We start from the raw sequence: 27976 nt of genomic DNA, 5'->3' as shown, positions 1-27976 counted from the left end.
TGAAAAATGGTAAGCCAGTGGAAAATCGGGTGCCAGGGTGGAGAAATTGGGTTTGCTTAGATTTGAAACAATATCTGTTTATTTGCTGGACAAGTTTAAAACTCCAGCGACACTGCAGAAGAACGAGGAATGGAGAGCTGTTGAACAGAAAGGACAGAAGGAAGCTGGCTTATCTAAAGCTGTGCATAAAATGTTATTTCAGGGCAGCTCTAGCAAGTTCCTATTATATTTTTTTCCCTGTCAGCTAATCCTTGGAGATAGAATGATGAAACTGCTGTAGTGAAGGGAGACATCTCCAATTAGAGGTGGAAACAAGAAAAGGCCAAAAGGGGAGGAAGGAAAACAGGAAGATTATTTTGGAAGTAAGGTACTGAGCGGTAGCTTATTATATAGACTGTCATTTTTATCTATCCTATTAATGCATTCCGTTGGGCATGGATCTGTCTGCTACAGTATCTCTTACAGCCTTTCACCAAAGGGCCTGCTTCCCCCCCCCCCGCCCTTTGTTAAAACCACACTGTCTCAAAGGCCATTAGGAATTTGTTTTCTCAGGATGGCTCCATGCCATCCAATGTGAGGCTCAATCTAACATTTGTGGAGGGGCTGGGGCTCAGTGCTAGAGCATCTACTTCTTTGATGCAGAAGGTTCTAGCCTCTCCAGATAAAAGAATAAGGTGGTAGGTGATGGGAAAGACCTCCAGCCTGAAACCTTGGTAGACCAATTGACTAACTGAGGATAAGGCAGCTTTGCGTGTTCAAAAAAAGACCATTTACTTTTTGCTCAGAATGGTGTGCTTTTACTTATGCTTTTTAATGGATTACTTTCATTTGTATCCTTCTCATTCTGCATAAGAAATCAACAACAGTATTCTCTGGTGGCATGCTGTGTGATAATTGACATTTGCCACAGTATGATAGCATGGTACCTCCTGTTTTACTTTGTCATCAGCATTCATCTATGGAGGCTATTTTGAGAATCAGCTGTGCCTGGGCATTGTGTGTGGCATGTCTATGTATGTGTGTATGAGAGACAGAGAGATATAGAGAGAAACAGAGAGAGATCTATCAAGATGTTTTATGGTGAAGAAGAAGAAGAGAAGAAGCATTAGTTTTATACCCTCCCCTTTACTAACCAAAGGTGTCTCAGAGTGGCTTATAATCACCTTCCTTTCCTTTCCTTTCCTCTCCTCACAACACACACTCCGTGAGATAGCAGGGGCTGAGAGAGCTCTGAGAGAACTGTGACTAACCCAAGGTCACCCAGCTGGCTACACGTGGAAGAGTGGGGAATCAAACCTGGTTCTCCAGAGTAGAGTCCACTGCTCTAAACCACTACACCAAACCGGTTCTCAGTATTAAGTGGACACTATAGCTTCCACGCTGTGTCATTGCAAATGTAGCAGCTAACTTCAGAAAAACTTGCCTGTCATTCCAACAGACAATATGGAGTAGGGTTACCAGGCTTGGTTTGATCTGGAAACCAGTGGAAGACTGGCAGGGCAGGGGGATGGCCATCAGTGACAGCATGGTGTCACTTCTGAGAAACAAAAATTTGGAGGTGATGTCATGGTGTTCTAGGAATTGCCAGAAATTCTATGGTAAAACCACAGAATTTCCAGTGATTCCTAGAGAGGTATGACATCACTTTTGAGTTTTGCCTAGAAGTGATGTCATGCAGCTGGCCCAACAGTCGTTTTTTTAAAGTGAGAAATGAGGTGTGGTGGGAATCCCACATCCCCGCCAAGGGTCTAGCAACCCTAATATGGAGTTTCTCTTTTTCCAATAGAGATTAAGTGTATAATTCTGACCCTAACAATTTGAACTACACTAGCAAATCATTGAGATAACAATTTAAAGTTAATTTGAAAATATTTTTGCCTCTCTGCTCCCACAGTCTGATGTATAAACCATGACATCTGTTGGTCTTTATTCTAATCACTTGTGACCATATTTATACAACAGAATGCAAGATGTGCACTACGGAGAAACACCCTTCACCCAAGAATTCACCCCAATGTTTCAATTACTGTCACCCTTCTGTCCATGGTCAGGAACTTTGCTGCATAATGAGACCTGAAAGAAGGGAGAGTTTTGGAGATAATAGCAAGTAAATTCCCAGCAGAGAGCACTTGAGCACTTTGTTAGTCCACTGGCTTCCTGCCCCATCCCCCGTTAGTAAGTCATCCCACACCATGTGTCAGGACCTAGAGACTCAAAGGGCCCTGCACAGACCTATTTCAGATAGGAGAATCCAGATACTAGGGAATGGTTTGAAATGAATCTGCCTTGGGGAAGGAGGCAAACTTCCATAATCCATGCAAAAAAATTAAATTTAGTAGCGGTTGCCATGAATCTTTGTTCATAATGTTTCTAAATTCAGGTACCCCTAAGATCTGTAATGTATGCAATCTGTGATGTATGCCACGAGAATGGCAGTTTATTATAAAGAGAGAGAGCAGGAGAGCGCAAATGCTATGCTTGATGTGATATATGATGATGTTGAATGTTTATGTCAGTGCATCACCACAAAAACTTATTGCCATCTTAATCCTGTAGGCTAGGTTTAATGAAAGAGGCAAAAGAAGTGACTAGTTGATTCAGCTCCATTTTTCAAGGTAATTTTTTATCTCTGCATACTTTCAGTTATGAAACCCTTTCCAATTGGTTTCTACAGGTCCTGTTGTCTACAAACACACACACACAAAACACATGGGACACCGTGGAGCCAGGATAGTCAGAGGTTTAACCCCAATTTCCTTGCGACAGGTATTTTTTATTTTTTTATTATTTAGTTCTATTTATATCCTGCCCTCTCTGCCAGAGCAGGCTCACCATGGCAAACAAGGCCAATAGGAAAAATTACATACATTAAAACCAATTAAAATCACAATTATAATTACAACATTAAAACAGCAATGAAGATCCTGTGAATTTAGGGGGAGGTATTTGTGAGTTTATTGCATTGTGCAGGGGGTTGAACTAGATGACCCTGGAGGTCCCTTCCAACTCTATGATTCTATGAAAACTATTTAAAACAACCAATTTAAAACAACCAATACAATAACATTAAGTGCTATATTCATGAAGGCAGCGAAACACGTTGAGCAGTGTAACAAGTAAGCCTCCTATTTACCCACCATGGGAGGGGAATCATCTAACCCCAACCCCAACTGAGAAATTGACAGCCAGAGAAAAAAAAGATCCCACATAGTGATGTTCTAGGAATTTTCCCTATGGTAAGAACATAGAAACTAGGGGATGTGGTCTAAACTAAAGCATCACCCAGGACCGGATCTACATGCTTTTTGAGGGGGGGGGGGCAAAATTAAAAAATGATGCCCCCTTTTGGGCCATTCTGTCTTATGGTCCCATAGACTACAATGGACTCCATGTCCAATTTGGCACCCCCCCCCTCCGTCGGCACCCAGGGCAAGCACCCCCCTCTGCCCCCCCCCCCCCCAGATCCGGCTCTGGCAGCACCTGGAAGTGATGTAACCTTATCCCCAAATTATGACTTCCCCTTGTACTGCCCCCCAAATCTCCCGCTATCTGCTAAAGCAGTGTTGGGAACCCTAATGACAGGGAGATGCAGTGGGCCCAGAATGGCCATAGCCCTATTGGTCAGGTGGATGGGGTAGGGCTGAAGTTTAGTACTAGAGCATCTGCTTTGCATGTACAAGGTCACATGATCAACCCAAACATGGTCCAATGTGCTGGAAAGCCAGAATAGTGTACAGGTTAGAATGCCAGACTAGGATCTGGAAGATCAAGGTTTGACTCTCCACACTGCCATGGAAGCTTGTTGGGGACCTTGGGCCAGTCATACAATCTCAACTCAGCCTACCTCACAGGGTTATTGTGAGGATAAAAATAGAGAAGAGGATAACTATGTGAGCTATTTTGGGTCCCCACTGAGGAGAACAGGAGGGTGTAAATGAAGTAAATAAATAAATAATCCCCATAATCTCCAGTTAAAAAGATAAGGTTTGTAGGAAGTGGTATAAAAGACCTCTGCTTGAGATGCTGGAGAAACGTTGGCAGTCATAGTGGACAATACTGACTTTGACTCAGTAGCTTCATGTGATATGGGTATATGTGCGAAGATACTGAAGGCAATTTTCAAGTCTACAGAGATTTATTGTTCCTGTGTAAGGGGAAAAGTCTCTTCCTAGCCACTGAATATTGGAGGTGTGAACTGGGAAAAATATTGTTGTAATTCCATATTGCAATTTACGAAAGGGAAGACCTACTAGTTTTAAGAAGATTCAGAAATGTTGTTGTCGATCATAAAGACTTGTTGGTTTCCATTTCTGTTTTCATTAAGATTGGTTTGGATGTCTGCATGTTACTTTCCAGGCACAGAAAATGGAAGGTTGTCCAGAGTGGAATTTTTCTCATTGAATAGTATCAAACTGTCAGGGAACCTAGCCCACCCTTTGTTTGAAAGACTCGCCATTCCAAGTGGACAATGCTGTCTGATTTTAGAGCCCCTTAAGAAAGGCACATCAGCCATCCTCTGTGCATTGTGGAAAAAGGTGTGAAAATTGGCTGCCTGTTTCTGGAGTTGTTGTTTTTAACCAAATCTAGTAAATTTGAATAGTCCTTCCAAAGGGTATATTCAGTGAGGCTCCCACACTCACTGTATTATGGAACAAAGGGAGCCAGTCTTTCCAAATCTAAGCAATGGAAAATGTGATGTTACCCAAACTGACAAGATATCCTGCAAAAAAGATGGAAAACAGGTAACTCACTAATTGAAGGCAGCTAGAAAAGCCAAGAAATAAAGGGAAAAAATGCCCAGAATGAAGAACAAGAAACGAACTCCATTAAAAAAAAGGAAAGGCAAAGGACTGAAAAACAAACCAAATACCAAACTGTACAGAACCCAAAATAACTATGAAAATAATACCTCTTCCCATACTCATCTTCTAGTAACCAAATGTGCCCCCTCCTCACTTATTGTTTACCAGAACAGAAGAAAGGCTGGCTAGTAGTAATAATAGACTAATTAGACCAGTTTATTGAGAAGTGCCATACAGGCAGAATTGATCCAGCTGGGGCTAGCATAATCCAAGCAAGGTAACTGTTGCAAGATGTGGGAAGCAATGGGTGCAGCTCACAAGTGGCACAAAATGGTCAATGTTTAAAATTTTCCTTCCAAGAAAATTTTTTTTGGTCTCAGGTCATCACTGAAATTTATTTTATTACAGGTGTCTGGATCCCACAATCCCCTAAAATTTGCCTTCTCAATCTCTGGGAGGACTTTAAGATATATTAGCAGAAGGAGTTGATATCCTTGCTTCTAACTGCAACAAAGTTTGCAAAAGCAACAAATTGGAGATTAAATTTGCCTCCTTCTTTGGTTGTCTGCCTGAGAAAGTGCTGTGAATATTTTATCTTGGATAAAATTGCTCACAGTCTGGGTGATAGGATGAAACCAGGTTGCAGGAATACCGTTCTTCTAAAGTGGTCCCCTTTTCTAGATTATTTTGCTTGTGGTATTTTTGGACACGGCACATCTAATTCTAGTTTATTGGTTTGGCATTAATAAATACCAATTATTTTTATATCTTATATTAACATGTAACAATCTATTTGTAAATGGTCAATGTTGGCTTTGTATATTTGTTATCTTGTATATGATTTCTGAAATAAAATTATTCTGAATTGGGGGGGGGGGGAAGCTGTGTGATTGGCCAAGGCAACTTGTCTGATAGGCTCCAGGACTAAGACTTGCTGGGAGAAAAATTGTTTCCCAGAGGATGGGGAGAAACTTTTTTTTTTTTTTAAAGAGAGGCAGTTGGGCTCTGTTACATTGTCAAGAAATCCATGAGTCACTCTGGGAAGCTTTTAACTGCTTCAGATATAGGCTACCCAATCTGATGCTGGGTAAATTGAAATACTTTTTGTTTTGGCAATGTCCAACTGCACAGGTTCTTGAGTGTCCATCACATCTGCTGCATGTTGAGTGTGGGTGCACAGAGCTCAAGGCCAGGGATGAAAGTAACTTAAAGTTACTTTCAGGCAGGGGTCACTTTGTAGAAAAATAGGTGGTGGAGCTCATCCAGGGATTGTTATGCAGCTGCACCTACTATTCAATGGACAAGGTGGGGAGGAGGAGGGGGAACCCTCAGAAAGGTTAAGGGCTGTGCTCCTGTAAGCTCCTTTTGAATCCAACACCTGCTTTCAGGTGCTATATTTCTTGCTGGGTTCAGTGCATAAAGCAAAACATCCCGTACTGGCCAGTTATTCATCCAGGTCCATACGATCTTACTTTTACTCCTGTCCAAATCTCCATCCACTGATTAAGCTCACTTAGATGACTCAGGATCTTACTATAACTTCCTCAGAGAGTTCAATGTGGGGATATGACTGGGATAATTTATATGACCTCCTAAACAGAGAAGCAAAGTCCATATATGATAAATAAATAGGGATGATTTTGCACTTCTCATGTCTGCTGTTGTGACCTGAATATCCCTGTTTCAAAAGACATTCTAAGCTATGACGCACAAATCCTAATGCTGAAATTAATGTTGTTAATCTTTGAAATGCTACCACAACTGCATACCGTATTTTAAAAACTTCATACTATATACACACAAAGAAACAAAGAGATTGCATCCCGCCACCCATGTGAGGAAAACACAAAGGATTTCCCCATGTTCCTTCTCAATGCAGAAGCTTGTTCTGACCTTCAATAGGGTCTTCTGGCCGGGGGTGAGGAGAGACAAGGGAATGGATATGCTTACTCACCTCAGCTCAGATTTGCCAATCCCCATTTGAGGGCTGGGAATCTTCTTGTTTGGAGGCCCTTCCCTTGCTCCAAAATTGGGTTTGGAGGCCCTCCCCCCACTCCTGGCTCTACCCCCAAAGTCTCCTGGCTCCACCCCAAAGTCCCCAGATATTTATTGAGTTGGGCCTGGCAGTCCTAGCTTAAAAGCCCTTGAAGGGAGAGGAGAAAGGATTTCAGCTCCTAGTTCTTTTTTCTTCTTACTGCACCCTCTTCAAGCCATATGGGTGTTTATTCCTGAATGCAGGCCCTGTGATCTTTTCAGTGGCAGGAAGAGTTGCAGCTACACAAAGGGAAGTGGAAAGAAACTATACCTTCTGCATAATGTTCTGATATAAAGAACATTTTGACATCATTCCCACAGGATTTTCTTTCTGCAAAAAAAAAAGGTAAGGAAAGTTTATAATGATGGTGTGATTGAGGCCCAGGGGCTTTGCGTGCCCCACCTACCCTGGCTTACAGAGTTCAGTATAGTATTTCCAGCACAAGTATTTTCAATAAACTACAGTTTGTAATTGTAATTGTAAGTTTATCCAGGATAGGGTGGTATTATCTCCAGAGCTGCCTGAAACATAATGTTTACACCTACAGCCCTTCATGAATAATGAATAGTAACGATTATCATTGCTCTCCCCTAAGCTTTGCTTGCAGGCGATGCCGGCTTTTGAACTGTGGCAAACAGGAGCACAATGTGCGATTGCTACAATACATGAACATGAACGACTGTCAGCCCCGATCTGCTTGGGAAGAAAATGTGGTGTTTAGATTCTTCCAGTAGGAACCGGCAATTATTGAATTTTTAATATCAGAATCCCCCGTCTTTGTTCTTAATGGGCATCCAGGTCGTAGCAGAGCTGAGAATAGATTTCTGTACTGTAATAATTCTTCCAGAATGATAAAGATTGCCAAATGAGTGTTTTTCTGTTTTGAAGACAGCATAGACCATTCATTCCAGTTAGAACGCAGTTAAAGGTGAGATTCATATTTATCTGTCTGTTTAGAGAATTTCACTTTTAAACATTTTACAGGGGGAAAAGGTAATAATTATAATATAAAAAGGCATAGAAAAATAACCATGACTAAATAATACAATACAAAAACATGGTGAAACTTTATTTATTTATTTGGCTTATATTCCGCCCTCCCTGCTGAAGCAGACTCGGGGCTGCTTACATATTCATAAAAACAGGGGTTTTTTTTTTTAGCAGGAACATACAGGAACACAGTTCTGGTTGGCTTGATGTCAGGGGGCGTGGCTTGAGATGCAAATTAGTTCCTGCTGGACTTTTTCTACAAAAAAGCCCTGCATAAAAACATTACATAAAAACCAGTAATCAACAAATCATAACATGACATATAAAAACACAAGAGTGTATAAAAGCATAAAACAATATCAGGTACTATATTGATCTTAAAATGTTGGTGTGTTTAATAATGGCAGATAGCTGCCTGTTCATCCCATGTAAGATTTTACTGTTCAGCTGTTACTACTAGGTATTTTATCAGGAAAGCAGATCTTAAGGTTGCGATTGTATATTTGAGGTGGGCCAGATAGGTCAATGTCTGTTGTTGCCTTTGATCTTAATTAGCAAATGCCTGATGGAGGAGCACCATTTTACAGGGCCTGCGGAACAGTGGAAGCTCTCACAGGGCCCTGACCTCAGGGAGCTCATTCCACCAGCACGGAGCTACAACAGAAAAGGCCCTAGCTCTGGTTGTCATGAGCCTGGCCTCTTTGAGGCCAGGAATCGAAATCAGGTTTTGTGACCCTGACCAAAGTGCTGTCAGGGGAACATGTGGGGAAAGGCGGTCCTGAAGGTATGTAGGTCCCTGGCCATATAGCGCTTTAAAAGTGATAACCAGCACCTTGAAACGAATCCGATATGCAATAGGTCAGGGGTGGCCAATGGTAGCTCTCCAGATTTTTTTTGCATGGCTGATGGCTGGGGCTGATGGGAGTTGTAGGCAAAAAAAGTCTGAACAGCTACCGTTGGCCACCCCTGCAATAGGTAACCAGTGCAGCGCTTTCAGCACAGGTTGAATATGTTCCTGTGAGGGAAGGCATATTAACAACAGTATTCTGCACTAGCTGAAGCTTCTGGGTTTGAGACAAGGGCAGCCCCATCTAGAAGGCATTACAGTGTTCCAGTCTCGAGGTGATCATAACTTGGATCACTGTCGCTAAGTCTCTGTGTTCAAGAAAGGGGACCAACTGCCTTATCAGCCAAAGGTGATAAAAGGCTGATTTGGCAGTGGCTGCTACCTGGGCCTCCATTATTAAAGAGGGATCCAGGAGCACCCCTAAGCTTTTAACCTTTGGCGCCAACATAAGTGGCACTCCATTGAAGGCCGGTAGTGAGACCTCCGCTCCCAGATCGCTACAACTTAGATATAGGACCTCTATCTTTGTCGAATTCAATTTTAGTTGACTCAGCCTGAGCCACCCTGCCACAGCTTATAAGGCCATGGTCAGATCTTCCAGGGTTGAATTGGACTGCCCGCCGATCAACTGATAGAGGTGATATAATCAACATATAAAACAATCAAAACAAGGCAAGATATCTATACCCCACTTTTCACAATCAGAGACCTTTAGGTGGTTATCAAAATCATTTATAATCGACCAAAGCACATATTAAGCCACTGGATATTTCACAAAATTTCAGTCTGGTGAGGAAGTGGAGCTAAACTGTTAGATTCAACTAAAAAATAATTAAAAAATAATTTTAAAAATGGTAAACATGCAATTGGATCCTGTCTAAATTTTATAATGGCAGAAGGGGACTTTCCTGCCTTCTCCCTCCTACAGTCCACTGCTTTAAACAAAATTCTGCTCCTGGATAACATGGGGGGACTGCAGCAAGATGGGGAATTGACCAAAATTTCCAAGTTAATCAGAATACAACCCATATTTTTTTTTTCATGGATCATGTCTCCACCCTGTCCTCTCTCACTCATGTTGGGGAAACATAGGGGAAGGGTGGTATTTCATTTTGGGTGCCCATCTGTGATTCACCAAAAGTAACACTGACCATTGTTATAGGGTTGTTGTAAGGATTGATCATGTAAAGCCACTGTATACTGAGTCTCTCCAGCCCATGACTGGTTTCAAGTTCTGGGCCCTTCAGAGTGCAGTGTTTCCAGGAGCTCCCTCCCTTCCTCTGCCCACCAGCCCCCTCCCGCTAGTGCCTCCTTTCCAATCCACCCACTTATGTGTGCCCCACTTGCAAGGCTCTGCCACGGCCCAGTCTCACACACCTTGTGTGCCATTTCTCCAGCTGTCCTTGGCAGTCTGTGAAGCTGGGAGTGCAGCAATAGCCAATGCTGGTTAGCATATGCAGCTAAAAATGTCGGTGGCAAAGCATTCACAAATGAATGGGCTGGGGAAGAGCAGGGGGTGAGGTCAGAGGCACTGGGCCCTACCTGGAGCCCTGGGTCCTGGCGGCTGCCCCACTTCAAGGAATGATGATGCTGGGGTTTTTTTTCCAAATGTCATTTTTGGGGATAGCCATGTGTTTCCAAGGTCTCAGGCAAAAAAAAAAAGTCTTTCTTAACACCTGCAATGTGTGATCCTTAAACTAATGACTCCAGGCACTGAATCCAAAGCTATGATGGGAACAGAATGCCTGTGAAATGTGTTGCACTCTCAGAAGGGCTATACACATGCAATATGTCATTATTAGAACCAGTTGTATGTGATTACTACAATACATTAAGTATATCGAAGTGTAGGGCTCTAGTTGGATGGTATAGTCCAAGTTGAATTATGGCAGAGCGAAAGCAAACTGATATAAATGCCATGCAACTATATGCAGATCCTCAGGCTAGATTCTCGAACAGCAGCAGAAACCTCGGCAAGGTTTTCAACTGGTCTTCCAGTTCTTCCTGTCTTCACTTCCGAGTTAATAAGCCTTGCATGCGCTAAATGTCACATCTCGATAACATCAGGTATGGCTAATGAAAGCCAACCGTTTTCTATACTGCTGGTTTCAGCCCTGCATGGCACTAACCTATTTCCCTGGGACTCTTGAGAAGCAGGAAATGTGCCTCTGCTAGTGGCCTCGCAATTTGTGTTTAACAATAGCTAATCCCATGGTGATTCTTCTGTCAAATACTTCCTTTCCCTTCTGTATTTAAAGGAGAGGGATAGAATACATAAATGCGTTTCCACAGTGTTTGGATGCATTGGAAATGATGATGCAAGATTTATAGGCCAGTTAAAATGTATTTCCATACATCCCTTGGAAAATAAAATCATATCGGTCATTTTAATGTCAGTCAAATATCCCATTGTTTAGTGCTGATCATGGACATATTAATTTAAAATATTCCACCTAGTTTGTTTTTTTAAGCAGAAGAGGAAGAATGAGAACTGTTATGTATGTGGACTCAAGGGAAGATTTTGGGTGTTCCTGCCTGGCTCATTGGAGTCATACGGACTGAGCTTGGGGACTTGGGAACAATGGGCTGCAGGATCCAAATCTCTGCAGCCCTGGACCAATCACAAGCCCCCGCAGGTTTGAATAACCCAATTACATGCTTGTGCGGGAATCTATATATAAGTTGGCCCTGTGGCCCCAGCATGCAGCCTTGTAATGGAGTAGCCTTATACTATGCTACTCCTATTAAAGATCTTGTTATCAGGGATCCTGAGACTCCTCCATGCGAAGAACCCACTATACAATAAGAACCATGCTTTAACAGCCATTTGAGATCAGAGCTAAACTTCTGTTCCTCCTTTGTTACAGGTATTGAACCAGAGGTAAAGGTGCAAGCTAAATGGGTGCTTGTCCTTGATTCTGATCACTAAATTGTGGCCCAGAAGAAGAAGATGAAGATATTGGATTTATATTCCACCCTCCACTCTGAAGAGTCTCAGAGTGGCTGACAATCTCCTTTACCTTCCTCCCCCACAACAGACACCCTGTGAGGTGGGTGGGGCTGGAGAGGGCTCTCACAGCAGCTGCCCTTTCAAGAACAACCTCTGCCAGGGCTATGGCTGACCCAAGGCCATGCTGGTAGTTACAAGTGGAGGAGTGGGGAATCAAACCTGGTTCACCCAGATAAGAGTCCGCACACTTAACCACTACACCAAACTGAAGAGATTCAGGTCAGTGGATTCAGGACCAGCCCAGGATGGGAAGTATTGCCTTCTTTGTTTTTGTGTTTATTTTCCCTATTGGTTTATTTCAATTGTATTTTCATATTTTGAAAGTCAGAACTGACTCATGGTAACCCCATGAAGTTCCACCTCGTGTGGTTTTCAAGGCAAGAGATCAGCAGAGGTGGTTTGCCATTGCCTTCCTCTGTGCAGCGGCTCTGGTCTGCCTTGGTGATCTCCTATCCAAGTGCTGGCTTTGCTTAGTTTCTGAGCTCTGATGAGATCGGGCTAATCCTGGCTTATTAGGACAGCTACACATTTAATTCAGTATGAACTAGCAAACACCAGTATACATAGATGCATACAATGAATGGGGAGAACTGGAACTGTGTGTGTATGGGGAGGGGGCTCTGCTGATTTTTGTTTTTTTGGCCGTTTTCCCACTTACCTTACCCCGGAGCGACGTCCCTCTTCACCGCACTGCGTCTGCGCGGATTTCGCACAAACTGCTGCGCAGCACCAGGAAGAGCTGCGTAGTCCCGGGGCTTTTGCGTCGCAAATGTAAACCTGCTTTTTGGCGGTTTACATTTGTGACGCAAAAGCCCCGGGACTACGCGGCTCTTCCTGGTGCTGCGCAGCAGTTTGTGCAAAATCCGCGCAGACACAGCGCGGTGAAGAGGGACGTTGCTCCGGGGTAAGGTAAGTGGGAAAACGGCCTTTGTCAAGGCTTCTCTGTGGACGTCCAACTGAAACCTCATTTTCACTGTGTTATGATCCACATTTTGTGAAGTGGATTTGAAGAAAAGTGACCAGGGGGATGTGTAACAAAATCGCTGATACAAAAAAAAGTACATGAAATGGACAGTTCTGGTTGGCACAGTGATTTCCCAGAATGGTAATATAAAATCAGGGTTGTCGTTATAATGGAATCCCACTCTCTACGACAATCAATTTTTCTTCAGTGCCCATGTTGACCACGTTTTGTTTTTTTCTCTGAATCCACTGATTGCACGATAGGATTGCCAGCTTTGGGTTGAGAAATTAGATATTTGGGGAGTGGAGCCTGAAGATGGCAGGGTTTGGGGAAGGGAGGGACTTCATTGGGGTATAATGCCATACAATCCACCTTCCACCTTGGCCATTTTCTCCAGGTGAACTGATTTATGTCACCTGGAGATCAACTGTAATAGTGGGAGATCTCCAGCCACCATCTGGAGGTTGGCATCCCTATCTTATGGGCAGTGGCATTTCTCCTAATCAGAAACTTAAAAGGGAGGAGCACAGAGCATTCTCAGCCAATCACCTTTGAAGACCAGCTGCAGCATAGATCTCTTCTTCTCCTTCACTAGCTGCTTTGTAGGGGGCTGGGAAAATAGAGACCTGGGGGCACCACATTCAGGGTCCCTTAGAATTCTGTTGTTTTAATTTGCTTGAAAAAAAAAAAAGCCACTTCAGCCTTTGCAAAGGTCCCCCAGGCCTGCTGCATGAAGGCCCATTTGATGGAATGGGACCCAGGAATGCCAATTAACTTACACTGGATTCACTAGAATACTTGACAACAAGGAAAGTCACAATGAAAATGTGGAAATATGCCAGCCTCCAGGTGGAACCTGGGGATTCCCCCAGAATTACAGTTAATCTGACTGTAGACTATAGTTCCCTCAGAGAAAACGAATGTGTTGGAGGGTAGACTCTATAGCATTGTATCTCACTGAAGTCCCTGTCCCCAGGCTCCATCCCCAAATCTCCAGCAGTTTCCCAGCCTGGATCTGCCATAGGATTGCCAATAAGGGTTAGCAGAAAGTGGGGGGAGGAAGGAATGTCTGCTGGGCACTCCATTATAACCTATGGAGACATGTCACATGCAAAGGGTATAGTGGAGAATTTATGTGTGGGTACCTGGGGCTCTGGGGGGAGGCTGTTTTTGAGGTATGGGGGTCACATTTTCAGCAAACTCCCCCAAGTTTCAAAAATATTGGATCAGGAGGTTCAATTATGTGAACCCTAAAAGAAGGTGCCCCTATCCTCCATTATTTCCAATGGAGGGAAGGCATTTAAAAGAAGTGTGGTGCCTTTAAATGTGATGGCCAGAACTACCTTCAGAGTTCAATCATGCTTGCCACAACCTTGCTCCTGGCTCCATCCCCAAAGTCCCCAGATATTTCCTGAGTTGGACCTGGCAACCCTATCCCTTCATTTCCATCTGGTGGCCAGGGGACCTGGCAACGCTATGTGGAAAGGATTTTGAGAAACCTGTCTGGGCCTGATATAACAGTCCCCAGACTGGAACAATGATCCCTGAGTCCAGATATCACAGCAACAATCTAATTGTTATCAAACCAGGAAGTAGGTGTGCCAATTTATAGGTGGTGCCTGGAGATCCCCTGCTATTATTGTTGATCTCCAGATGACCAAGATCAATCCCCCTGGAGAAAATGGCTCCTTTGGAGGGTAGACTGCATGACATTATACATTGCTGAGGTCCCTCCCCTCCCCAAGATCCACCCCCCAAATTTTCATGTATTTTCTAGCTCAGAGCTGACAATCCTACAAGCAGGACCAGATCTATATTTTTAAAGGGAGGCAAAATTTAAAAAATGACACCTTCTTATGGGCCCATTTTATCTTATGGGCCCATATAATAGAATAGACTCCATACCCAATTTGGCACCCCCCCCCAGCGGTGCCTGGGGCAAGCGCACCCCCTCTGCTCCCCCCTAGATCCGGCCCTGCCTACAAGGAAGTCATCAATCCGTGTCCTGTGAGAAAGGCAGGAGGGAAGGGGAGTAAGCGTGTAAGCCCAAGGACTCATCATCTTGAACAAACTGAGACTTGTTTGTGATGTTAGAAAGCAATCTTAGCATTTTGTAAAGCTTTAAACAAAAGATATGGCTCTTTCTGTGCAAATTATTGCCTTGTGTTTCATTTTGGGGAAAATTTAAAGAACACACATACATTTTTGCCCAAAAGACAGAGGTAAAATTCCACTCACTGATACTTTTAGAGCTCTCTCCCTCTCTAAAGAAAGGGAAACAAAAGCTTCCCTTTGGTAACATCATGAGCACACAGCAGGCGAACTTGAAAAACAAAGGTACAAAGTGCCTGCCTGATGGATTGTCCCCCAGGAGATGAGCAAACCTGAAGGACAGAATTCTTTCTTTCTTGTCACTACAATTCCACTGTGCTACTCCTTCTCTAAATGGGCAGAGAGATAGCGCTTAAACAAAAACAAAGAAGAAATTTGGTATCATAAAGACTAATAGATTTATCAGGGCACACACTTAGTGGATTCAAGCTAGGGTTGCCAAGTCCTACCTGTTGCTTGGATTCAGGTAAAAAGCTCTAAGGTACCATAGAGTTTTTACCCAAATGCTAGAGCATCCCCATCGCGATGTGCCTGGTGTGATGATGTTACTTCTGGGTGACATCATCACATCGGGCACGTGACACGATGATGGAGCTTTTGTGGGGGCAGGGATCCCCTTGCTGGTCAGCTCCATGCCTGCATGTTGGGGGGGGGGGGCAAACTGGGGGAAACTCACCCCCAGTGGGAGCTTGGCAGTCCTAATTCAAATGCTTCTCATTGAATTCACCAAGTGTTATCCTCCAAGTTGTTGGAATTTGCAGTGTTCTAAGTACCAGTCATTATAGGGTTAATACTGTATTTACCTGTTTCTCTATTGTCTGCCTGACCCAGGAAGAAGAACTTGGCTCCCTGGCAGTAGAAAGAAAGCCTGGAAAAAAATGTTTGCTTATTTGTGTTAATTGGTAAGTTAGCCAGGTGACGTCTTTGTCCAGGCAGGCAATGGTAAAGAAGAAAGAGGAAGTATCCTCTCTTAGCCATGTGTCTTTCATCGTGTTAGGATGTAGCTCTTAGAGTTTGTTATTTGCTATCCCAGTTCCCCCATCCCTGTAGTAATAAAGTTATGATTTTGCTTTTATACAATCTCATTTCGATCTGTCAATCTCATTTCGATCCAGTGATCCATTGAACCGTTTGAGACATAGAAACTGAATTTCAGACAGAAATACCTCTAACACAGTGCAAAAGACAGAAAGAGAGAACAGCTGTGCGTGAACAATAGACCCAAACAGCTATGAGGCACAGTTTGTGGCATTTCCATGCAAAACTTGTGTATGCAAGATAGATATAGCTGCAACATGCTAACTTGGCTGGACCTTTGGATTCTGGAATGTTGGAAAGAGAAGCAGAAAGCTGCAGCCATGCTTCCCATCTTTTATCATCTGAGGTTGGTTCCTTATCTCACCCCCAGGACTTGGCTACAGTGATCCATGCAATGGTCACTTCTAGCCTGGATTACTGTAACTCAATCTACATAGGGCTGTCCTTGAACCTGACCCAGAAAGTGTGGCTAGTGCAAAATGTGGTGACATACCATGTATGCAGGTGGGCAGCTGGCTGGTGTTGCACCAATTGCACTAGCTTCCAATTGAGTGCCGGATCTGGTTCAAGGTTCAGATAATGACCTTCAAAGCCCTATGTGGCCAGGGATCAGGAGTCATTTCATAGAAAAAGAGGTGCTGGAGCTCATTAGCACAACTCATTTGCATATGCCACACACCCCTGACATCACTGGAAAGTGTACTAAATTATATCAGTTCAGCATCTACCTTAAAATGCTTCTTGAATTACAATTGTCATAATAAAGCCTTACTCCCATCATACTTTTAAAATTACTTTCTCCTATGTGACTACAGCGGCACAATGAAGATTTCCATCTGTCTGCTTTCTATGTTTTGGTTATTTCCCCATTTTTTGTGAGGGGAGATATTAGAAAGTTTGTCAAATCTTAGAGTTCAGCAAAATTCTCACAGGGGGTTTGAACAATGGAGCCCAGAAGCAAGTATTTGCGAAGGGGGGCAGGTGGGGTAAGAAAGAGCATAATAAAAACTAGAGTTTCCAGAGCTCCACTCCTGTGAGCTCCTGCCCAAAATGAAGCCTACAAGTCTGCCTCTCCACATATGTGCCCTGAAGAGCTCTACAATCAGCAGACCATCATCTTCTGGTAGTCCCTGCCCAAAAGACATCTGACTAGCTTCAACCAGGGCCAGAGCCTGGTGGAACAAGGCTCTGGTGGAATCAGGGCCCTGCAGGATTTATTACAGTTCTACACAGCTTGTAAAATGGAGCTGTTCCGCCAGGCCTTTGGCTGAGATGATGGACATCACATCCATCTGGACCTCCCCTGCTCGCATGTTTTGCACTGCTTGTGGTTGCTCATAGTGTCTATTGTGAAGTGACTTGCCCTGTCCAAAATGACAACGGGTCATTATCATTATCAAGAACCACCATTAAATTAGCTTCTTCCAGGAGGTGCTAACTGCTGTCTGAATTTTTACCACCTTGTTTTGATTTGATTGTAACTCTGTTTTTATGTTACCTTATTTTAATTTGCTTAACTTAGAGTCTGTTTATGTGTAATTTTGTTCTGTATTAATTGAAACGTTGTAATCTACCCTGAGCCTGCTTACGGGGTTGGGTGAGATATAAATCTATTATTAAATTAATATATATATATATATATATATATATATATATATATATATATATATATATATATATATATATATATATATATATATATATATAAATCATTCTGTCAAGAGGTTGCAGGTCACATGTGGCCTCCCAATGGAGCAAATGCCCCCACAGCCCCTGGATCATTCCCAGCAGGTTGAGGCTTTGCCACAAATGCTGGTCAATCTCAATACATTTCACACCCTTCTGCTTTCATTCATGATTCTTACAAATATCAGGGTTGATCTTTCAATTTCTCATCCATGACATTTTGACCTGAAAATGTCCATTGAAATGTTGCACCCCTGATTACTTGTCTTTGCACCATTTGCTGTTTCCATGCTCCTAATTTTCCCTGTAAAATATCTGTAACCTTCCACAGCATTTGTGCATCAGATACTGATGAATATTTATGCATAAAAGTGGTATACCCTGTATGTACAAATTGCATGTGATCACCCAAACACACGAACCCACAGTATAAATATATCTACAAAATGAACAATGAAAAGTGGAGAATGAAAACTGTTGACTGAAACATACACAGGCACAAAAAAAGAAATTAAACAGGGAAATCTATTTATCCCTAGCCGGCAGTGCAGGGATACTGAAAACTCTTAACAAAGTAAGACATAGTGTATTTCCAGGCAACAGCAAAATTAGGAAATGGTTTGGCTGGAACAAAATCTGGAACAGAAAGTACAAACTATATATTAGTTCAGAAATCATACATTTTGTTCATGTGAGCATAAAACATTTCAGTGAGGCTTACCCTTTTTTATTCTTATTGAACTAGAAGAGATCCAAGCCCTTTTCATATTCTTTTAAAGTAGCTGTAATTAAAAAAAACAAAACCTTGTAGAACTCACAAAGCTCCAGGAGAAACCAACGGAGTAGAATCACCTCTAATTTATTTAAACAATGCATTTAGACCCGTCTGTTGTTTAATGTGCTGTGGAATAAAATATTTCTCGGCAATGTACTTTAAAAAGGCCTACCTTTGGGGGTCTCTTTAGGGAAGGGCGTTCTTTGCAATTGTGCAGCTATACGGAGCGCCGGGCATGCTTTCAAGAGAGATTAAGGTGCTGCATCGTGAAGACTCCATTTCTCATCAACCAAATCCATTGTAGCTGGAGATTTCAATTTAAATATCATTACTTTGTTTCAGAGGATGTGGAGGACAAAAAAAAAAAAAAGAGAGAGAGAGAGAGAGAAAATAAGGAAGATTAAAAAGAGGCTGAAACGGACAGCATCCGCGGAAACGTATTGAGAATGGTGATATCTCCGAGAGAAAAGAGCCCAGAGCTTAGTCCAATAAAGCAAAGCTTCTACATTGTGTGGCCCTGCCTGGAATTTGGCAGAAGGATGAAATGGAATGTCCCCAACATTTGAACTTTGAGAGCATTGCCAAGTGCAGACCTCTGAGGTCTGATATGAAAATTCCACAATTTGGAAACTTCCAGTGACATTTTGCATGGATGGTTTTAATGCCATTCTTTTCAGCGGGTTGGAAGGCCAGACTTGGCTGGACTTCATTGCAACAGGACTCATCAGGATAATGTTTCCATTATCTGCCATCCTCAGCCATAGAACATTTAAAATGCTCTAAATGGTCTTAGGCACAGGGCATAAAAGACCACATGCTTGCATATAAGCTTGCCTAACAATTAAGATCAGCATTGGGAGGTCCCAATTTTGATTTCCCTGCCTTTGAAGGAAGGATAGAATTGCCCCCAAAGACAGAGCCTTGTCAGCTGTGGCTCCTTGTTTGTGGAATGCCTTCCCAATAAATAATCTTTCACAGAATCTGATTATTTTCCTTTTTACACAAGGTTTGATTTGGGGAGTGATAGTTGCTGATTTTTTAAAAAACCTTTTTCCTGTGTGCTACTTTTTGCTGCCTTATTTTCTCATTGCATCATTTTTTTAAAAAGAATAATAATTCTGTATTTTAAAAGTTTTGAAGTTTTTATGCTGATATCATTAGATCTTATTGTATTTTATCCTTTTCACAGAGTTTAATTTGTTCCTTGCTGCCAACACTTGTTGATAGGCAAGATATAAATATATTTAAATGCAGAATTTATGCTCTGTTTAACACATATATGGTACTTCCTCTATGCATTCAGATATTGTCTCAGTAATTCTTAACAATAACCCTAGAAGTTAAGCCATGACGACTTGAAAAAGACAGAAAGATGGTGATATTTAGTAGTGATATTTTGGTTTTAGAAGCTCAGATATGTAGAAACTATGTGCATGCTTCCAAAAGATCTTTCAAGAGGGGTGTTTCCCCATAGTGAACCCATAGAGTGTCTGGCTGGGCTGTAAGGGAAATAATATTCAGGAAAGTCCGCAGCAGATAGATCTGTCCAGGCCTCATGTGGACCCTAAATAATGGATGTTGTGAAGCTCTCTCAGAATGAGGTCCCCTCTTCCTTCTTCCATGTCATCCTTTGAATGCATAGTCCTCATCTCCTTGTTTATCCCTAGGCCTCTGATGCCTGAGATCCTTTCCAGAAAGCAAGCAAGCAAACCAACAAACAAGGCCTTCCAAAATAGTACTTAGGACCAAGACCTAACCATGTTTGTTGTGTTCCTTTTCCATAACTCTGCCACAGGAACAGGTCCTGTTCACCTGGAAGTTCTGTCAGGAAGAGGTTTTTCCATCAGAAGAGGTTTTTGAAGCATCTTCCTCACAACCTTCCTGTCTCCTGTGGCTGAGGGGACTATCCAGTTCCTCTGCAGTCCTCTGCTATTGTTTGGGCTGCTGTATTTCTATAGTGGACCTAAAATGAAGAGTAAGGATAGTCACAAACTCATTCTCATGATATTGCCTCACTTCTGACCTTGTCATGTCTACTTCAAGTTGAGCTGATCATGTAGTAAAAGAGGTGGTGACACTCATGTCATGGATCCATTGGATACTCTAGGGAGGTCTTCACAGCCTTAGCTGGAAAAGCTAGCCCATTATCAGTCATTCATAAATGAACACTGCTTGCTAGGAGTCTCAGTGGAATGGGTAAAACTTGGGATGAGGGAGTACATAGCTTGGATCTGGAGTCTGCGCCTTGTGTCAGCCACACATTAGCTGTGGATTCTCCTCAGTTCCTGCATGTGTGGTGCCTGACTAGAAGTTAGGACCATAGTGCACATGGAGAAGGAGTTTCAAGCTTTTCTCCGAGTCCTGAACCATTTCCCCAACCTGAAACAGTCCTGTGGAATTTACTGGACCTGTTGGGGACACAAATATGTACTAGGGAACATGTGGATTTCCCCAAATAGCACCCCTAAGACTGCTTCAGGTTGAGAAAATGGATGTGGGGAGGAAGTCAGAAGCTTTTTCTTCATGTGTGCCATGGTCTTGACCCTAATCAGGTATTGTATGAATGGGAATCAAAGAGAACCCACAATTCAAACTCGATTGTATACATCTAATACAGGGCACAGTCCTTGGGCTACCAGCTTTGGTTTGGAAAAGTCCTCGAGATTTGGGGAAGTGGAGCCTGGGAGGGCAAGGTTTGGGAAGGGGAAAGACATCATTGAGGTATAATGTCATAGACTCTACCTTCCAAAGCATCCATTTTCTCCAGTGGAACTGATCTCTGTAACCTAGAGACCAGATGTAATTCTGGGAGATCTACAGACACCACCTGGAGACTGGCAACCCTATGACAGACTCTAAGCCCAACCCCTGTACTCCATAATACGTGAAGAGAACTTTCTGTTTGCTTTAAACCAAACAACACTGAAACAGTGCAGATTATATTCGCTTAGCCCAAGCTCTTGATTCATTCTTACTACCCAGCTGTGGGGGAAGGGAGCTTCATCAGTTCCGTTTCTGCCTGTCACACTGCTGCTAACAGCACATAACTCTGCTGGCTTAAAACAAAATGGCAACTTTGCTAAAAATATGCTTAATAAACCCAGTAGTGCAATAACACAGTCATAAAAGTGACAATTGTACGCCAGCCAAAATGACTGTCTGAGAGATATAAAAGTCAACTTGCATAATCACATTTTGCAGCAGCAGAGTGTGCAGAATAAGAAGCAATATTTGGAACAAATATGACTGTACAAAAGAGGACCAGAGAAAAAAGTTTGGCTGAAGGGAGTTCAGGCTGTCAAGAAAGTGCTGCTTCGGCAGCATCTGCCGGTTTGCGACGGAGATCGAACTGATTTGTTGCATTTTCCAATTTGTCAGGCAGCCTAAGCGTTGTATGGGACAGAATCTCAGTGGGCATAAGATTACAGTAAAGCACACAGATGTCTCGCTTGTCAGGGCCAGTAAGCACGGCAAGCACAAAAATAAGGATCTAAAAACACAGCAGAATGTAGGAGGCTCATTGTATGCGATAATTGCCCTGCATTGTTGCCGACACTGGGGTGTAACCTCAAGCAGACATCAGGCTGGAAGTGATCATTAAAATGCAAGAGGAAAAACAATGCAGATATGGGGAAGGGTGGGGGGAAGCTAAAGGAATCCATTTTGCTCCTATTTACATATTGTTATTTTCCAGCTAAATAAGCCTCTATTATTATTCAGAGCCTCCAAAGAAACAGTGCCCAAAGAGCCAGGCTGCAGATAAGGGAGTCGTCAGGCATTTCCTAGTGAATGTATTCTGTTATCCCTTATTCGGAGTCCAGTGGGAAAAAGGAGGAACACATGTTTGACCCTGCTTCTCATTTACAGCTTGTTCTCCAGCATCCTAAATTTGAAACATGGACTGAATAGACATGTGTTGATTAATCATCACTAACAAAGATTAAGATGGTGTACTCACCTAGAACAGAAGCATGGGTTACAATTTGAGAAAACAATGGTGAAAAAGCAAGACATAACAAAACAATCTAAGCACTTTAGACAATACCATCACACTGTTGCAAATGCAGAAAATCAAGATCAGGCCAAGCAAACATTCCAGCAGAGCTCTGCAACTGTGATGGCACAGCAGAAGAGGTCCTGCTGTTGGTAGCCATGAAACTAACTTCCAAAGGTACCATGCGGACAGCAGCAGTACTTAGGTGCTGGCACAAGGCCAGTGCCCCAGGCAAAGCTCCACTGCCACCCCCATTTATCCCCCCAACCCATGAGCTCAAGTGCAACCACAGCAGCCTAGCACCCATGCCTCTGAGCATGTGCGTTGGCTGGCCACTATGGTTCCACCTCCTGTGTCTGTGCTGGAAGCACAGATGGGAGGCGGAGCCATGGTTGCTGGCTGGCACACAGGCGTGAGTTGTGCCACCATGCCCATGCATTTTCTTTGGCTAAGAGGCAAGGTGGAATGGAGGGCCCAAACCAGCACCCTCCCTGAGACTAGTGCCCCAGGCAGCTGCCTACTGCTGCCTTATGGACGCACCGGGCCTGCATGCAGTGAAGAGTTTCCCTAGAAGATCCCAGAATGCAAGAAGGTTGAAAGGGTCATGGTGTCAGGCGTAGGTTCATTGAAGCTCACAAGTAAGCAGACTTTGGTATTTTGAAACAAAGTTGTCTTTATTGGATACTTCAGAGTTACTTCAGCATGGCGGTTATTGGAACTGATGGAGATCAGCTCGAACTATTGGCATTTAACCTTCTACATCAAAGCAATTGTTTCTACCCCCTGATTCCCAAAACAAAAGGTTGCTTTGCATGTGAGACTTTGCCCAACGCTTCCCCCCCCTTATCTTGTCCATTGGTGGTTACAATTCCCAGAGGCAATGTCCTTGGGCCTCCGGAGAGGAGGTGAGAATTCGGCACATACTGTATGCTTCAAAGGGATCTTGGCAACCTTTGATATTCATGGGAAGTGGCCTCTACTCTTCCCCCCTCCCTCCTGGTTGTTCCCAGCTTCCATGTTAGTTAGCATTTCTATGCAGCATTGAATATAGTTAGTAACAGCATTTTTAAATATCATAAATGAACAGAGCCTGACACATGGCCACTCCTATATGTTAAGGGGTCCCAAACTTAAATACCAGTATGGTGCGGTGGTTAAAGTCAGGTTGCCAGGGCCCCCCAGCCCCCGGTGGGGGGTTTATTTATTTATTTATTCCGTAACTTATATCCCGCCCTTCCCACAAGTGGCTCAGGGTGGCTTACAACAAACAATAAAACAATAAAATCGGAACAAATTATTACATTTAAAATCAAGCATTTAAAACCTAAAAACCTTAAAATTTTACATTTGACATTAAAACTATACAGTATAATCACAAAAATCTAGAATCTAGAAAGCTACATTTGTCCAGTCAGGCGTAGGCTAACCGGAAGAGGGTCATCTTACAGGCCCTGCGGAACTGAGTAAGATCCCGCAGGGCCCTCACCTCTTCTGGTAGCTGGTTCCACCACATAGGGGCCATTGTGGAAAAGGCCCTGTCTCTAGTTGTTTTGAGGCCCGGGGATGGTGAGAAGATTTTGAGTCCCAGACCTCAGTACTCTCTGGGGAACGTGTGGGGAGAGACGGTCCCTCAGGTAGGCAGGTCCCAGGCCATATAGGGCTTTAAAGGTAATGACCAGCACCTTGTACTGGACTCAGTATATTATTGGAAGCCAGTGCAGAGCCCGAAGACCCAGCCGAATGTGCCCCCATCTTGGGAGGCCCAATAACAGCCGGGCCGCGGCATTCTGCACCAGCTGCAATTTCCAGGTCCGGCACAGGGGCAGCCCCATGTAGAGGGCATTGCAGTAATCCAACCTCGAGGTGACCGTAGCATGGATCACTGTTGCTAGGTTGTCGGGGTCCAGGAAGGGGGCCAACTGCCTTGCCCGTCTAAGATGAAAAAACGCGGACTTGGCAGTGGTCGCTATCTGAGCCTCCGTATTTAGGGACGGCTCCAGTAGCACCCCCAAGCTTTTGACCCTGTCCACCGGCCTCAGCGGAACACCGCCAAAAGCTGGCAGGGGGATTTCCCCCCCCTGGCCCCCGACGGCCCAAACAGAGGACCTCTGTCTTCGCAGGATTCAGTGTCAGTCCACTCAGTCTGAGTCGCTCAGCCACGGCCTGTAATGCTCGATCTAAGTTATCTGGGGCACAGACCGGTCGGCCGTCCATAAGTAGATAGAGCTGGGGAGGGATAGTTGCCAGATCCAGGTTGGGAAACTTTTATAGATTTGGGAATGGAGCCTGTGAAGGACAGGAATCTCAGTGGGGTACAGTGCCTTAGCCTTACCCTCCGAAGCATCCATTTTCTCCAGGGGAACTGATCTTTGTTGTCTGGAGATGAGCTGTAATTTTGGGGGATCCCCAGGCCCCACCTGGAGGCTGGCATCCCTGGGTTAAAGTCTTGGACTAGGATCTGGGAAACCCAGGTCCAAATCCCCATGGAAGCTTGCTGGGTGGCCTTGGGCCAGTCACACATTCTCTGCCTAACTAACCTCTCAGAGTTTATGTGAGGATAAAATGAAGGAGAGGAGAATGATGAAAGCAGCTTTGGGTTCCCCTCAGAGATAAAGTAAAACAGGTAAAATAATATAACATAGTCCATTTCTTTAATGTAATTAGAACTTTCTTTAACATAATTAGACCTTTGAATTGAGCCTGAAAAGAATTTGTCAACCAGTGAAATTCTTTTCAGGTAATAAAAATATGCTCCAAGCCCCAAGCAGAACTCAAGACAATGAGCAGGATGGTGAGAAAAAGACTGAGACAGCAGATACAGTAAATGAAAAGCATTTTAGTCAGACAGATGAGTTAGCAAATATCCCTACCAAAGTTGATGGGATTGCCATGACAGATCAGTCTGTGCATAGACTTCTGCCAATCATTTTGATGACCTAATGACCTGGATGGCCCAGGCTTGCCTGATCTCATAAGATCTTGGAGGCTGAGCAAGGTCAGCCCTGACTAGTATTTAAATGAGAGACCTCCAAGGAATACCAGGGTCATGATGCAGAGGCAGCCATCTGACCTTTCCCCTCTACAGTTGAACAAAATATTTAGCTAATTTTGAATTTTAAAACGTCCCAAGTGCACTTTTCAGTGGTTTAAATTAAAGGGTTATCCTGACCCTTCCCTCGGGTTCCTAGAGTGAGAGAGCAATAAGATATCATACTGACACAGGGTGGGACAACCAAAATTCTTCAGGAAAGAAGAAAACAAACCATTAGGGCTGCTCAGTCAGAAAGGGAAAGAAAAATGGAGGGAAAATCTTGCCTCTTAGGGAGGGAAGTGGCTGGGCCATCATAGCTTGCTTTGCTATTAGCGATTGCTTGCTAATACACTATGTTTGTTGAGATAAACTGTTGTTTACTGTAATGCCATGTTTGTATGAGATACTGTGTCACTACTTAGATGATATTTTAAAGTTTACTGAGCTCATATGCAAACACTGGTGTCGTTACTGCCATACTTACTTACATGTGTTGGAGTATCAAATGCCCTCCTCTGCCTCTGTCAGCAGCCTTCTGGCTGCCTTATGTGAATGCCTCACTATCCCAACACTCTAAGCCAGACATTCTCCTAGTTATCTGAAAATTGGCATGGAGGACCCCTTGGCTTGTTGAGTGGTGGGAAACCATTGCTCAGAATTCTATCCCGAGTCAAAGGGAATGGGGAGAAAATGTTACAGACTGAGATCTGTTTCCTTACTATTGAAGCCAATGGAAATCATACAAGAAAATAAACAAGAAAAACTGAAAATGAAACAAACAGAAATGTTATAGAAGTACTACCAGGGAAGGCTGAAAAAACAGTATATTGAGCCTGGAGAAGACTGAATGGAGGCAGTGCCGGATTAAACCCTGTGAAGGCCCCTAGGCAGTTGAAATCTTGGGGGCCCTCTCGCAAATCATCTTAGGGTCAGAGCACCTGCCCTGCCATCCATGGCCCCTGCTGCAGCCTACAGGCATCTTCTTAAACTCCTTGAACTAAGCTGTGGGGGAATGAGAGAGAGGCAAACTTGACAATGCCAGCAGCAACTGCACCAGGCAAATCGGGCAAAGAGCAGCTCAGTTGCTGGCTGCACATGCAGGCTGGGAGGGCTGCAAGCAGGGAGGAAACTGTGGGCCTCTAAAGGCATGAGGGTCCATAGGCCAGTGCCTACTTGGCCTAATTGTCAATCCAGCCCTGAATGGAGATATGATTGACTCTTTTGAATACCTGAAGGGCTGTCACATGGATATTGAGGAAGACTTGTTCTCTCCAGCTGCACAGAGTAAGCCTGTTACAGCCCAATAGATTCCATCTGAATAGTAGGAGAACCTTCCCGAAATGAAAGAGCACTTTGAAAATAGTACCATGTTACTTAGGCAAGTCAGGGATGCTTTAAGCTGATCTATTTATTACTTTTTTATTAGTTTCAATTTTTATACCCCCCTTCCCTGTAAACAGGGCTCATGGTGGTGTACAACAAAAGATAAAACAACTATATACATACTAATATAAGATTAAAACTTTAAAATTACAATAAAATTACGTGATCCTGGTGTCTCCCCTGGCCATGATCACCAATAAAATTACAGTGGTCAACTTAATTAGATGGCAATCAGATTCTGCACTGAGCAGGAGTTGGGCTAGATGGCCTCCATGGCCCTTCCAACTCTATGATTCTCCCTTGCGGGTTTCCAATCAGAGTCTGGACAATCCTCTGTTGGTGATGTTCTAGAGATGGATGGATACCTGAATCTGCCTTCCACTGAATCAGACATTTCACATCACCTCCTCCCTAATCCTTCAAATGGAGATGTCAGGCATTGAACCTGGGACCTTCTATATGTCAATCATCTGCTGTCCCACTGAACTACACCCTCTCCACTAGATGGACTATAAGGGGCTAACTTTAGGACTCAGAGAAAAATAAAACAACAATGTAGGGTTGCTAAGTCCAATTCAAGAAATATCTGGGGACTTTGGGGGTGGAGCCAGGAGACATTGGGGGCAGAGCCAGGAGCAAGTGTGTGACAAGCATAATTGAACTCCAAGGGAGTTCTGGCCATCACATTTAAAGGGAAAGCACACCTTTTGAAATGTCTTCCTTCCATAGGAAATAATTATTTATTTCTCAGATTTAATGAAGGGCAGAAGCACCTTATTTTGGGGCTCACAGAATTGGGACCCCCTGGTCCAATCATTTTGAAACTTGGGAAGTATTTTGGGGATGCTATACACTAGATGCTATACTGAAAATTTGGTGCCTCTTCCTAAAAAAACAGCCCCCCCAGAGCCCCCAATACCCGTGGATCAATTCCCCATTATTCCCTATGAGAATCGTTCTCCATAGGGAATAATTGCCCACTAGACATTTCTCTCCCCCCCCTGCTTTCTGATGACCCTAAAGTGGGGGGGGGGGGAGGGCCTCCAAACCTGGGGATTGGCAACCCTCTCTCTTTCTCACACACACACATTTACTGAGTCTGGTTCCTCCACAATGACAACTGAAAAGAACAGGGGCTAGGCTGCTCTCTCTCTCTCTCTCTCACACACACACACAGACACTTAGTTGCTCTAAAACAAAAGCAAAAGAAACCAAGGGACTGTGTTGCTTACCCTTCCCATGAAGTACTTCCTGCTCAACTTTAAAGGCACACAAACACACACACATTTTGAAATGAACCTGTTTGCAG

This window comes from Heteronotia binoei, chromosome 8 (assembly GCF_032191835.1).
Source record: "Heteronotia binoei isolate CCM8104 ecotype False Entrance Well chromosome 8, APGP_CSIRO_Hbin_v1, whole genome shotgun sequence".
Classification (NCBI taxonomy): Eukaryota; Metazoa; Chordata; class Lepidosauria; order Squamata; family Gekkonidae; genus Heteronotia; species Heteronotia binoei.
This window is presented reverse-complemented; position numbering follows the sequence as displayed.